This window comes from Pongo abelii, chromosome 2 (assembly GCF_028885655.2).
Source record: "Pongo abelii isolate AG06213 chromosome 2, NHGRI_mPonAbe1-v2.0_pri, whole genome shotgun sequence".
In the NCBI taxonomy this organism is placed as follows: Eukaryota; Metazoa; Chordata; class Mammalia; order Primates; family Hominidae; genus Pongo; species Pongo abelii.
The window spans coordinates 28,853,737-28,866,094 of record NC_085928.1 but is presented as its reverse complement, the minus strand read 5'-3'; the positions used below and the strand labels follow the sequence as shown (position 1 = coordinate 28,866,094).

Here is a 12,358-nt window from a genome sequence, read left to right as displayed (position 1 = left end):
TTCCTGGGGTGACTTTTGTCGGGGTTGAATTACTAATACTATTCCTGGGCCTTTTCTGTTCACTTTAAATGTAATTAGCCAAAGTATGGTTCCGGAGACATTGGGAGATTGAGCACTCCTTCGGAACGATTCTACGTGGGGGGGGGGGGGGGGGGGGGGAACAGTGGCCAGAGACTTGAGCAGGATGTGTGAAGGGATTTAATAATGGAACCTGTGGAAACAGTAGACTTCAGGGACCAGACTGGCGGCTTGAAGAAAGCTATTTTCTCGTACCAAATACATTCCATTTCCTAAGTAAGTTACTCAGCCAACTAAAACTCCAGGTTTCTCTGTACTAATAGCGAGCATCTTTTCATCTGCCAACGAACTAATAATAGTAGCTTTTAAAGTCTATAGAGTATTTATTATTTATTTATTTTGTAGAGGGCAAGTGGGGTGTGTGGCGGGGGGGGGGGGGGGCTGGATATTTTGACCTGGCTGGTCTCGAACTCCTGCCCTCAAGTGATTCTCCAGCCTTGTCCTCCCAAAGTGTTGGGATTACAGGCGTGAGCCACCACTCCCAGCCCAAGTATTTTTTTATATCTCAAATTGTGGGTTTTAAATTCAGTCATTATTGTTCCCCATTTTATATATGACTAAAGTTGGTATACATTTTTATTGGTAACTTTTCCAATAGCACAGTAAGTGAACCCCTAACCTACTGACTCCCAAAGAAGTTCAAGTTTTTCTCTTTAAAATAATTTGAAAAATCCTTCCTCAGATCAGTGCTCCCTGTCAGGTTGTCAAGAGATGTGAAGTGAAGGAAGCAGTGGCTGTGCGACTGAAACCCTCCCTTGTCAGGGTCCAAAGTCTCCTTTGTTCTTTGGTTTACTTTGTTGTATTTTCTTCCTAAAATGATAAATAAGAGACTGTCTTTATCCAAATGGTGTTAGTAATCTGCTCACAGGCTAGAAATCCACGGACAGAAAAAGTAAACGGAGCCCAGGAATAGAGAAGGAAGTGCAGGTTGTGGACTGGGCAACCCCCAAGGCGGCAAAGAGGAAACCAGGTGAGTTGAGGTCATCTGGGAGATATTAGGGCTTTGATTTAACAATTCTTTACCACAGCCTTTGATAACCACCAGTAGGACTTTCTAATTAAGGTTTGTGTATAAAGTGTATAACTGAATCATCTTTCTTTTCTCAGTGTAATTGAACGTAACATTCAGAATAATTGGAGTTCTGGGCTGGGCGTTGGTGGCTTACGCCTGTGATCCCAGCACGTTGGGCGGCTGAGGTGGGCAGGTTACTTGAGTTCAGGAGTTTTGAGACCAGCCTGGCCAACAATGGCAGAACCCCTTCTCTACTAAAAATACAAAAATTAGCTGGGCATGGTGGTGCGTGCCTGTAATCCCAGCTACTGAGGAGGCTGAGGCAGGAGAATTGCTTGAGCCGGAGAAGCAGAGGTTGCAGTGAGTCGAGATGGTGCCCCCACACTCCAGCTTGGGTGACAGAGCGACACTCTATCTCAAAACAAACAAACAAACATAATAATTGGAGTTCTGAATTAAATATACACTGAGGCACTGAAACATTCTGGGCAAGGTACTAACTAATTTGGTATGAACAGATGGAGTGTGTGCTGGGATTAATCATTTATAAATTATTGGGTCCACTACTATTTCTGGGAACACAATTCTAAAAGAATTGCACCAACCATTTAAAACATGGGTTAGCTGACATCCTATACATAAAATGAATGAGTACAATTTAATTTAAAATGTTTGGAAATAATATTACTGAGTTCTGGAAGTAAGCAAAAAGCCAAATATGGTCTGCAGGGGGTGGTGGCTCCTCACTGTAATCTCAGCATTTAGGGGGGCTGAGGTGGAAGGATTGCCAGAACCCAGGAGTTTGAGACCGGCCTGGGCAATTTAGTGAAATCCTGTCTCTACAAAAAATAAAAAAAGAAATTAGCTGGGTGTGGTGGCACGTGCCTGTAGTTCCATCGGGATGCTAAGGTAGGAGGATCACTTGAGCCCAGGAATTTGAGGCTGCAGTGAGCTGTGATCATGCCACTGCACCCCAGCCTGGGCAATAGAGCCAGACCCTGTCCCCTCTCCTCCTAAAAAAGCAAAAAAAAAAAAAAAAAGTCAAATATCTTTTTGTCAGGTTTGTTGGAGTTGTAATTTATAGGCAGTTTGGGGCAGAGCGCAACCTATTTATGCATTGGTTTTTCAAATGTAAAGTAGGAATAACTATAAGTTTATTGTGTTTTCTGAGAAATAACTAATTTTGTGTGTAAAATTTCCTACAAATATTTAGTAGTCAAAAGAAAAACTTTACTGCTATTTTTAATGTTATAATTCGAGTGCCTACACTTCTATCTTGATTTCAAAAAGTATTCATAATTGAACAACTAAATCTCCCATTCGCTTACAGAATAAAAATGTATTAAGCGCTATTTTTGGTGTTTTTTTTTTTTTTGAGAGGGAGTCTCGCTTTGTCACCCAGACTGGAGTTCAGTGGCACAGTCTTGGCTCACTGCAGCCTCCACCTCCCGGGTTTAAGCAACTTTCATGCCTCAGCCTCCAGAGTAGCTGGGACTACCAGCTCATGCCACCACACCCATCTAATTTTTGTATTTTTAATGGAGACAGGGTTTCACCATGTTAACCAAGCACTTGAACTCCTGACCTCAAGTGCTCCACCTGCCTCAGCCTCCTAAAGTGCTGGGATTACAGGCGTAAGCCACCACGCCTGGCCCACATGCTTTAAAAATGTATTTTATTTGTATGTATAATCAAAACAAATGCAAACTGTTCAATTATGACACTTGCAAAGCAGGATAATTCCCTGTGTATGACAGCCTACAATAGGGGTTTTTATTTTGCTTTGTTTATAAAGACGAGGTCTCATTGTTGCCCAGGCTGGTCTCGAATCCCTAGGCTTAAGTGAGCCTCCCTCCTTGGCCTCCCAAAGTGCTTGTATTATAGGCATGAGCCCTTTGCCCTGCAACAGGGGTTTTGAAGTCAGAAAAGTATCAGATCTAAAGGAGATTGGGAACTGAAATAACTGAATAGGGGAAGGGAAGGATGGGCCCTAGGGAGAAGGCCCCCCGCTCCTGAGGCAGCTCAGCATGGTCAGGGACTGAAAGAAGAGCAGTGGGGCTGGAGCTCAGAGAGGGAGGGGTTAAGTGTGAGCTGAGCAGGATAGGTAGGCCTTCTGATCTTTAGGTTGAAGACCACAGGAAGCTACTGAAATATTCAAGGTGTGGGTAAGAGTGGGCTGACTCTGATGAGCATTTTGTAAAGCCTTCTCAACTTCAATGAGACAGAAGTGGGGATGATTAGAGTCGGCACAGAAGGTGAGTTAGGAGGCTACTGAGCAGCCTTGCGACTGGAGAGGAAGTATGGACTGTGGTTAAGAGCACAGACACCAGGGCCGGGCATGGTGGCTCACGCCTGTAATCCCAGCACTTTGGGAGGCCGAGGCAGGTGGATCATGAGGTCAGGAGTTGGGAGACCAGCCTGGCCAATATGGTGAAACCCTGTCTCTACTAAAAATACAAAAATTAGCCGGGCGTGGTGGCACATGCCTGTAATCCCAGCTACTGGGGAGGCTGAGGCAGGAGAATTGCTTGAACCCAGGAGGCGGAGGTTGCAGTGAGTTGAGATCGTGCCATTGCACTCCAGCCTGGGTGACAGTGTGAGACTCCATCTCAAAATAAAAAATAAAATAAAAATAAACATAAAAACACAGACACCAAATCCAGGCCAGATTGATTGATTTTTAAATGTAAGGCTTTATAGCAGCTAGCCAGACAGGATTTAAACCCCAGCCTCCCCTTCACTAGCTGTGTGACCTGGGCAATAACGTTAGGTCTCTTTGTATTCTCATCCGTAAAATGAGGGTCATGAAAATAATAGCCTTTACTTAGAGGGTTGTGGGCGTGTCTGGAGAAAACAGTGTCTGGCACAGCACATGTTGGGATCAGAAGAGCAGGGAGGGCGTGGTGGCTCATGCCAGTAATCCCAGCACTTTGGGAGGCAGGAGAATCACTTGAGCTCATGAGTTCGAGACCAGCCTGGGCAATACAGTGAAACCCCATTTCTACCAAAAATACAAAAAATTACCAGGTGTGGTGGCGCAGGGGTGCCAGCTACTCGAGAGACTGAGATGGGAGGATCGCTTGAGTCCAAGAGGTGGAGGTTGCAGTGAGCCGAGATCATGCCACTGTACTCTAGTCTGGGTGACATAGTGAGACCTTGTTTCAAGAAAAAGACAAAAAAAAAAAAGAGTTGGAGAGGAATGAATTTGAGAGATATAGGGGTATTCTGGCTGGGTTTTCTTTTATTTTTCCTTTTCCTTTTTTTTTTTTTTTTAAGAGGTCTCCCTATATTGCCCAGGCTGGTCCCAGGTAAAACTCCTGGTCTCACGGGATCCTCCCGCTTTAGCCTCCCGAGTAGCTGGGACTAAAGGCCAGCACCCCTAAGCCCAGCTTTTTCTTTTTGCTTTTTTTTCTAAAAAAAGTTTTAATTGAATAAAATGAGCTGAATTAATGAGTCCTTTAGTTTACCCGGAGGCAGTGAGTCTTCCAAAGTCATTAATCTGCATCTACAGAAAACAAACCAGTATTGATTCATATGTAACAGTGTTTCCTTTCTGACTAATGGAGAGAGCGGGCAGGAGGTGTGGCTGTGGGGGAGGGAGGGAACCCTTGTCTGTGTCTCTCTGCTGTGTATTCCAGAAGCGCTGAGTCAAAAAGCTGGGCTTATTTAATATTTATATAGAGTTCCCCAATTTATAACAGTGCATGAAAATACCTCTTTTCCCATGTCCAAGAGTCTAGTATTTTAACAATTACACTAGAACTTGACACACCTAATTTATAATAATTCTACCTTGTAGTATCTCGTATAGTGGATAATCATTGCCGTTTTAGTAGTTATTTTACTTTAGGAAAAGGTGAGGCACTTAAAATTAAATTTAGGGAGTAAGGCAGACCATGAGGTTAATTGCTAACTTTTGTTTAAAAAGGGAAAAGTTGGAGGTAGATGATAGAGCTGGTTATCATCAAAAACAATTTGTTTATAAACAATTTCCCTCCGTCCTTCTTTTTCTCCCTTCCTTCATATCTTATTTTTATTTTTTATTTGAGATAGAGTCTCGCTCTGTAGCCCAGGCTGGAGTGCAGTGGCGCGATCTCAGCTCACTGCAGCCTCTGCCTCCTGGGTTTAAGCGATTCTCGTGCCTCAGCTTCCCAAATAGCTGGGATTACAGGCGCCAGCCACCACGCCCGGCTAATTTTTTTTTTTAATTTTTATTTTTTGAGACGGAGTTTTGCTCTTGTTGCCCAGGCTGGAGTGCAATGGTGAGATATTGGGTCACCGCAACCTCCGCCTCCCGGGTTCATGCCACTACGCCCCCTAATTTTTTGTATTTTTAGTAGAGACGGGGTTTCACCGTTAGCCAGGATGGTCTGGATCTCCTGACCTCAAGTGACCCGCCCGCCTCGGCCTCCCAAAGTGCTGGGATTACAGGCGTGAGCCATCATGCCCAGCCCTCCTTCATATCTTTTTTTGTTTGTTTGTTTTTGAGACGGAGTCTCGCTCTGTCGCCCAGGCTGGATTGCAGTGACGCGATCTGGGCTCACCGCAAGCTCCGCCTCCCGGGTTCACGCCATTCTCCTGCCTCAGCCTCCAGAATAGCTGGGACTGCAGGCGCCCGCCACCACGCCCGGCTAATTTTTTGTATTTTTAGTAGAAACGGGGTTTCACCGTGTTAGCCAGGATGGTCTCCATCTCATGACCTCGTGATCCGTCCGCCTCGGGCTCCTAAAGTGCTGGGATTACAGGCGTGAGCCACCACGCCCCGCCGTACCTTAAGCACTAAAAATAAAAAGGCGAGTCTGGGCGCGGTGGCTCACGCCTGTAATCCCAGCACTTTGGGTGGCCGAGGCAGGCGGATCACTTGAGGTCAGGAGTTTGAGACCAGCCTGGCCAACATGGCAAAACCACGTCTCAACTAAAAATGTAAAAAACAGCCGGGCGTGGTGGCGCGTGCCTGTAATCCCAGCTACTTGGAAGGCTGAGGCAGGAGAATCGATTGAACCCGGGAGCCAGAGGTTGCGGTGAGCCGAGATCGCGCCATTGGACTCTAGCCTGGGCGACAGAGTGAGACTCCGTCTCAAAAAAAAAAAAAGGTGGCTTTGGTCCTTAATAACCACAAAGTAGGAAGAGTTCCAAAATGCCAGTAACCACAAAGTAGGAAGAGTTCCAAAATGCCAGTAACCATAGTATCATTGACTCAAATACTTGTTTTTTTAGACATCCTCTTTTTTTAAAAAAATAAAATATTGTGAGTGGGTGGGTTGGTCTCCTTCCATTCCTCAGGCTGGTGTCAAACTCCTGAACCCAGGGATCAAAAGATCCTCCCGCTTTAGCCTTCTGAGCAGTTAGGGGTGTGCACCACCGCATCCTGTTTAGACATTTACTTTAAAGAACTGGACTTACTAACCAGGGGGCAGATTTACCATGAAGCTAATTAAGTTTCAGGTCCTTTACTTGCAATGGCCCATTCCAAGTTGCTGTCAGGGCCCTGGCAAGCTTGCATTCATAATTATATATATATATATATATATATTTTTTTTTTTTTTTTTTTTTTTTTTTTCTTATAGAGGGACCACCAGAATTGTATAACCTTCAGGCTCCACAGATCAGCTTCAGTGACAGTGCTTACACATTGAAATGTTTGTTTAAAACAGTAACAGGCTGGGCGTGATGGCTCACGCCTGTAATCCCAGCACTTTGGGAGGCCGAGGCAGGCGGATCACTTGAGGTCAGGAGTTCAAGACCAGCCTGCCTAACATGGTGAAACCCCATCTCTACTAAAAATACAAAAATTAGCCTGGTGTGGTGGCACACGCCTGTAATCTCTGCTACTCGGGAGGCAGAAGAATTGCTTGGACCTGGGCGGCAGAGGTTGCCGTGAGCCGAGATTGCGCCATGCACTCCAGCCTAGGTGAAAGAGAGAGACTCCATCTCAAAACGAAACAAAAAACAGTAACTCATCTGGGAAATCTCCCCTAATATGCTTTCCTTTTTCTTCCCCTAGTAGTTCCATGCTCCCAACCCCCAATTAATTGTGCTCCAGCAGAATCATCTCGCTTATTAAGTTTTCACTTTTTGACTCTCTTCCTAAGTGAGTGCTAAGTGCCAAAGGAATTCTCTGTCCTAGGGCCACCATTAGCACATATGAAATTTTGTATACATTTAAAGAAAAAAACACTCTGGGGCTGACAAATTGCAAAAGGACTTAAGCGCACCAATTAGAAAAAAGTTGCCACTTCCTCCAGGCCGTTGCAACTGTGAGTGAAGACACAGGGCTTGGCAAATGGCTCCTGAGCTTTATTTCAGCCCATTTCTTGTCTGTTCTTAAGTCCCCCTCTCAGAGACTACAATCTGTACAACCACAGGGGCAGTCCTGTGTCTCTAGTTTATTTCAAGTTTGTTAAACAGATTCAAATGCTTTTTAAAACATCCATTTTACGGCCGGGCGCAGTGGCTCACGCCTGTAATCCCAGCACTTTGGGAGGTCGAGGCAGGCGGATCATGAGGTCAGGAGATCGAGACCATCTTGGCAAATACGACGAAACCCTGTCTCTACTAAAAATACAAAAAATTAGCCAGGCGTGGTGGCAGGCACCTGTAGTCCCAGCTACTCGGGAGGCTGAGGCAGGAGAATGGTGTGAACCTGGGAGGTGGAGCTTGCAGTGAGCTGAGATGGCGCCATTGCACTCCAGCCTGAGCAACAGAGCGAGACTCCATCTCAAAAAAACAAAAAGAAAATCCATTTTAATATTATTTTTAATTGACACATAGCAATTATACTTATTTATGGGGTACAGTGTGATATTTTCATATATGTATACAACATGTAATGATCAAATCAGGGTAATTATTATAGGATATTTACTGCCTCAAACATTTATCATTTCTTTGTTTTTGTGTTTAGAGACAAGGTCTCGGTCTGTTATCCAAGCTGAAGAGCAATGGGATGATCATAGCTCACTGCAGCCTCAGATTCCTGGGCTCAAGTGGTCCTCCCATCTCGGCCTCCCAAGTAGCTGGACCTATACACATGCACCGTCATGCCTGGGTAATTTTTCAATTATTTTGTGGAAATGAGGTTTCACTATGTTGCCCAGGCAGGTGTCAGATTCCCAGCCTCACACTATCCTCCTGCCTCAGCCTCCCAAAGCGCTGGGATTATAGGAATGAGCCACCACACCTGGCCCTTATCATTTATTTGGGTTGCAAACATTCAAAATCCTCTCTTCCAGCTATTTTAAAATAATGACAAACTGTTGTTAATTATAGTCACCCTGCCTGGTGTGGTGGCTCTTGCCTGTCATCCCAGCACTTTGGGAGACTGAGGAGGGAGAATATGCTAGAGCCCAGGAGTTTGAGACCAGCCTGGGCAAAATAGTGAGACTTGGAGTGCAACGGCACAATCACAGCTCACTGCAGCCTAGGCTCAAGTGATCCTCCCACCTTAGCCTTCTAACTAGCTAGGACTCCAAGTGCGTGCCCACCTAATTTATTTGCCCATTTTTAATTGTAATTTTTTTTCTCTTGAGTATTTTGGGTCCTTGTATATTCTGGATATTAGTCCCTTTTTTTTTCTTTTTTTTTTTTTTAAGACAGAGTTTCACTCTTATTGCCCAGGCTGGAGTGCAATGATGCGATCTCAGCTCACCACAACCTCCACCTCCCAGGTTCAAGCGATTCTCCTGCCTCAACTTCCCGAGTAGCTGTGATTACAAGTGCCTGTCACCACACCCGGCTAATTTTGTATTTTTAACAGAGACGGGATTTCTCCAAGTTGGTCAGGCTGGTCTCGAACTCCTGACCTCAGGTGATCTACCCGCCTCGGCCTCCCAAAGTGCTGGGATTACAGGCGTGAGCCACCATGCCCGGCCTATTTAGTTCCTTTTTTGCATAAATTTTGGTTTGTTTCCTGTGCTTTTGAGATCCTATCCATAAAATCTTTGCCCAAACCAATGTCCTGAAGCAATTCTCTTATGTTTTCTTCTAGTAGTTTTATAGTTTCGGGTCTTACATTTAAGCCTTTAATCTATTGAGAGTCGATTTTCATATAGGGTGAGAGATGGGGTTCTAGTGTCATTCTGCTGCATAGGCATATCCAGTTTTTCCAGCACAATTTATCAAAGACTGTCTGTTCCCCAGTGTGTGTTTTTGGCACTTTTGTCAAAAGCCAGCTGGCTATAAATATGTGGATTTATTTCAAGATTATCTATTCTGGTTGTTCTATGTCTGTTTTATGCCAGACCATGCTGTTTTGGTTGCTATAGCTTTTATCTTCTTTTTTCTGACAGTCTTGCTCTGTCGCCCAGGCTGGGGTGCAGTGGTGAGATCTCAGCTCACTGCAACTTTTACCTTCCAGGTTCAAGGGATTCTCCTGCCTCAGCCTCCCGAGTAGCTGGGATTACAGGTGCACACCACCACGCCTGGCTAATTTTTGTATTTTCAATAGAGACGGGGTTTTGCCATGTTGGCCAGCCTGGTCTCGAACTCCTGGCCTCAACTGATCCACTCACCTCAGCCTCCTGGAGTGCTGGGATTCCAGGCATGAGGCACTGCACCCAGCCTACTATAGCTTTATCGTATATTTTGTTATTTTATTTTATTTTATTTTTTTGACACAGAGTCTCGCTGTCTTCCTTACCCGGGAGTGCAGTAGTGCAATCTTGGCTCACTGCAACCTCCACCTCCTGGGTTCAGGTGATTCTCTCACCTCAGCCGCCTGAGTAGCTGGGACTAAAGGTGTGCTCAACCATGCCCAGCTAATTTTTGTATTTTTGGTAGAGTTGGGCTTTTGCCATGTTGGCCAGGCAGGTCTTGTATGTTGATTTTGTATCCCACGATTTATTGAATTTGTTTATCAGCTCTAAGAGTTTTTTGGTGGCATCCTTAGGTTTTTCCAAATATGAGATCATTTCCAAATCTTATATGGTTGAAAATTACAACTGTGCAATTTCCTTATTCCTGATGGTTTCCCCTCTCATTTCCAAATGGTCTTGTATTTGACTGGGGCAGTTTGACTTCCTCCTTTCCAATTTGGACGCCCTTTAATTTTTTCTCTTGCCTAATTGCTCTAGCTAGTATTTCCTTACATGCTTTTGAAGCCAAGATATATTACTGTATATTTATCAACACTCAAGGAGATTCATCACTGTTGTAGAGGACATTGATAAGTTTCCCAAAGTGTGTTTTTCAGCAAGTCAACTGATAGTGCCTGTAGACTGATTAGTGTTGATTTCTGAAGTCATTTGCTGGTACATTGCTGGGGAAGAGAGGCAGTTGTGAGACTGCAGGCCCTAATGAACCGATTTCAGTTGAAAACAGGCTGGCTGTGAACTATTCTTTGTTATCATAAGAACTCACTGAAATATAATGACCTACTTTGAAGTAAAGGAAGGAGCTCATAAAGATTTAGGTAAGATGGAGTGACTGAGATCATTTTTTCAGCTCTCTCTGTCAGCATCCTTACTTCCTTCTCCTCGTTACCCATCAAGGCCTAATGAATCTACCTTCTAAATGTTTCTCAGGGCTGATTCATCGTTTTCATCCTCTAGTGCTATCTGCATTCAGGATCTCATTTCATCTCACCTGCATCACTGTGATAGCTTCCTTATTGATGCTTTTGTCTTCATCCGGTCTCTCACCCCTTCCAAACCATCCTCCACATGAGCCTGGCTATGGAAGGCTGTTCTGCCCATCTCCAGGGAACACAGCTCTGATGTGAATGGCACCCCCTGGAGTTCTTTCATTTCTTGTATCCCAACAACTCAGGGAATAGAAAACATGAGTACATGAGGGTTTTTTACATACATAATCATCCCAAGGAATTTATGAGTCAGAGTTTCTAAAAGCAAGCTAATTTAATTCTGCAGCATGTTTGCATTTTTGCTCAAAAGCCTTAACTCTTGTTAAATATAATTCACTTTCCTGTGGCTTTAAATTTTACCCAGCTCTGAAATAAGGTGGCTTTTATGATAAGAATTGCTTTCCTCCTGAGCTTGAAGCACAGCCATGCATAGAACAGTAAAACTAACTTAAATGAGAATGATTACTAAATAACTGTGGCTTCAAAGAGAAGATAGGTAATAATACTTTGCATTCATACAAGCCTACTTTTCATCTGAGTATCGCAAAGGAAAGCAAAATGTAGCTGATGCTGTGTTATGGTTGAAAATTACAACTGTGCAATTTCTTTATTCCTGTTTCCCCTCTCAAATATGATACCGAGTTAAAGCATCTCTAGAATTCAATGTGTATTGATTTTGAACACAGGCTTTTTCTCTCTTGTTTTCTACCCCTTTAACATCAACCCCAAGTTGCAAAGGCATCAGTGAACCACATGCTTTTGTGGTTTTGAAGCATTTGCTATCACTGGAGAAAAATATAATGATAAAGGATAGAAGAATTTCTTACTCAGCTGTTATAACCTTACGGTGGAAAAATAAAGAGATGAAGATAGAGACAGAATATTCTCTGCACCCCCAGAATCAATTCATTCATGGTGCTAACAAACACTTCAAGAATGTGCCAGAGAACTGGCCTGATTCACTTTACTGAAACACAAGATTCACAAGGTATGCTTAGTGGTATAAAAGGTAACTGTTTCCATTAAGGCCCTGAACTACAATACTGTGGATGTTCTGAATATTGATAGATCTAGAAATCCCAGAAGTACATTGGTAGGGACCCTCTTACATACTTCCTCTTGTGAGGTTGTAAACTTCTTTTTGGTGGCTTTAAAATATTAATATAGGCCAGGCATGGTGGCTTACACCTGTAATCCTAGAACTTTGGGAGGCCGAGGCGGGTAGATCGCTGAGGTTAGGAGTTCGAGACCATCCTGGCCAACATGGTGAAACCCCATCTCTACTAAAAATACAAAAGTTAGCTGGGCGTGGGTAGTGTGCATCTGTAATCCCAGCTACTCGCGAGGCTGAAGCAGGAGAATTGCTTGAACCTGGGAGGTGGAGGTTGCGGTGAGCCAAGATCACACTACTGCAACTCCAGCCTGGACAAGACTCAGTCTCAAAATAACATAATAAAATAAAAAAATAATGGTTTCATATATAGTACTCTGGTTTCTCTTCAGGTCATAGAAATCTTTTTTTTTTTTTTTTTTTGGGACGGAGTCTTGCTCTGTCGCCCAGGCTGGAGTGCAGTGGCCCTATCTTGGCTCACTGCAAGCTCCGCCTCCTGGGTTCATACCATTCTCCCACCTCAGCCTACGGAGTAGCTGGGACTACAGGTGCCCGCCACCACACCTGGCTAATTTTT

The 12,358-nt window shown here is 44.1% G+C and overlaps 1 long non-coding RNA gene across 3 annotated transcripts in view; it reads left to right on the top strand.

Annotated features, from left to right (window-relative positions):
• Positions 1–150: 150 nt before the first annotated feature.
• LOC112132735 (uncharacterized) overlaps positions 151–12,358 on the top strand; it is a 54,168-nt gene continuing 41,960 nt past the window's right edge. For 2 of the 3 annotated variants that reach the window (XR_002914453.3, XR_002914455.3), the window contains exons 1-2: positions 151–294; positions 933–1,048. This is a non-coding gene — a long non-coding RNA (uncharacterized LOC112132735). Of the gene's footprint in view, positions 295–932; positions 1,049–7,994; positions 8,139–12,358 lie in introns of all 3 variants that reach the window. The other variant, XR_008523608.2, reaches the window with a different exon arrangement.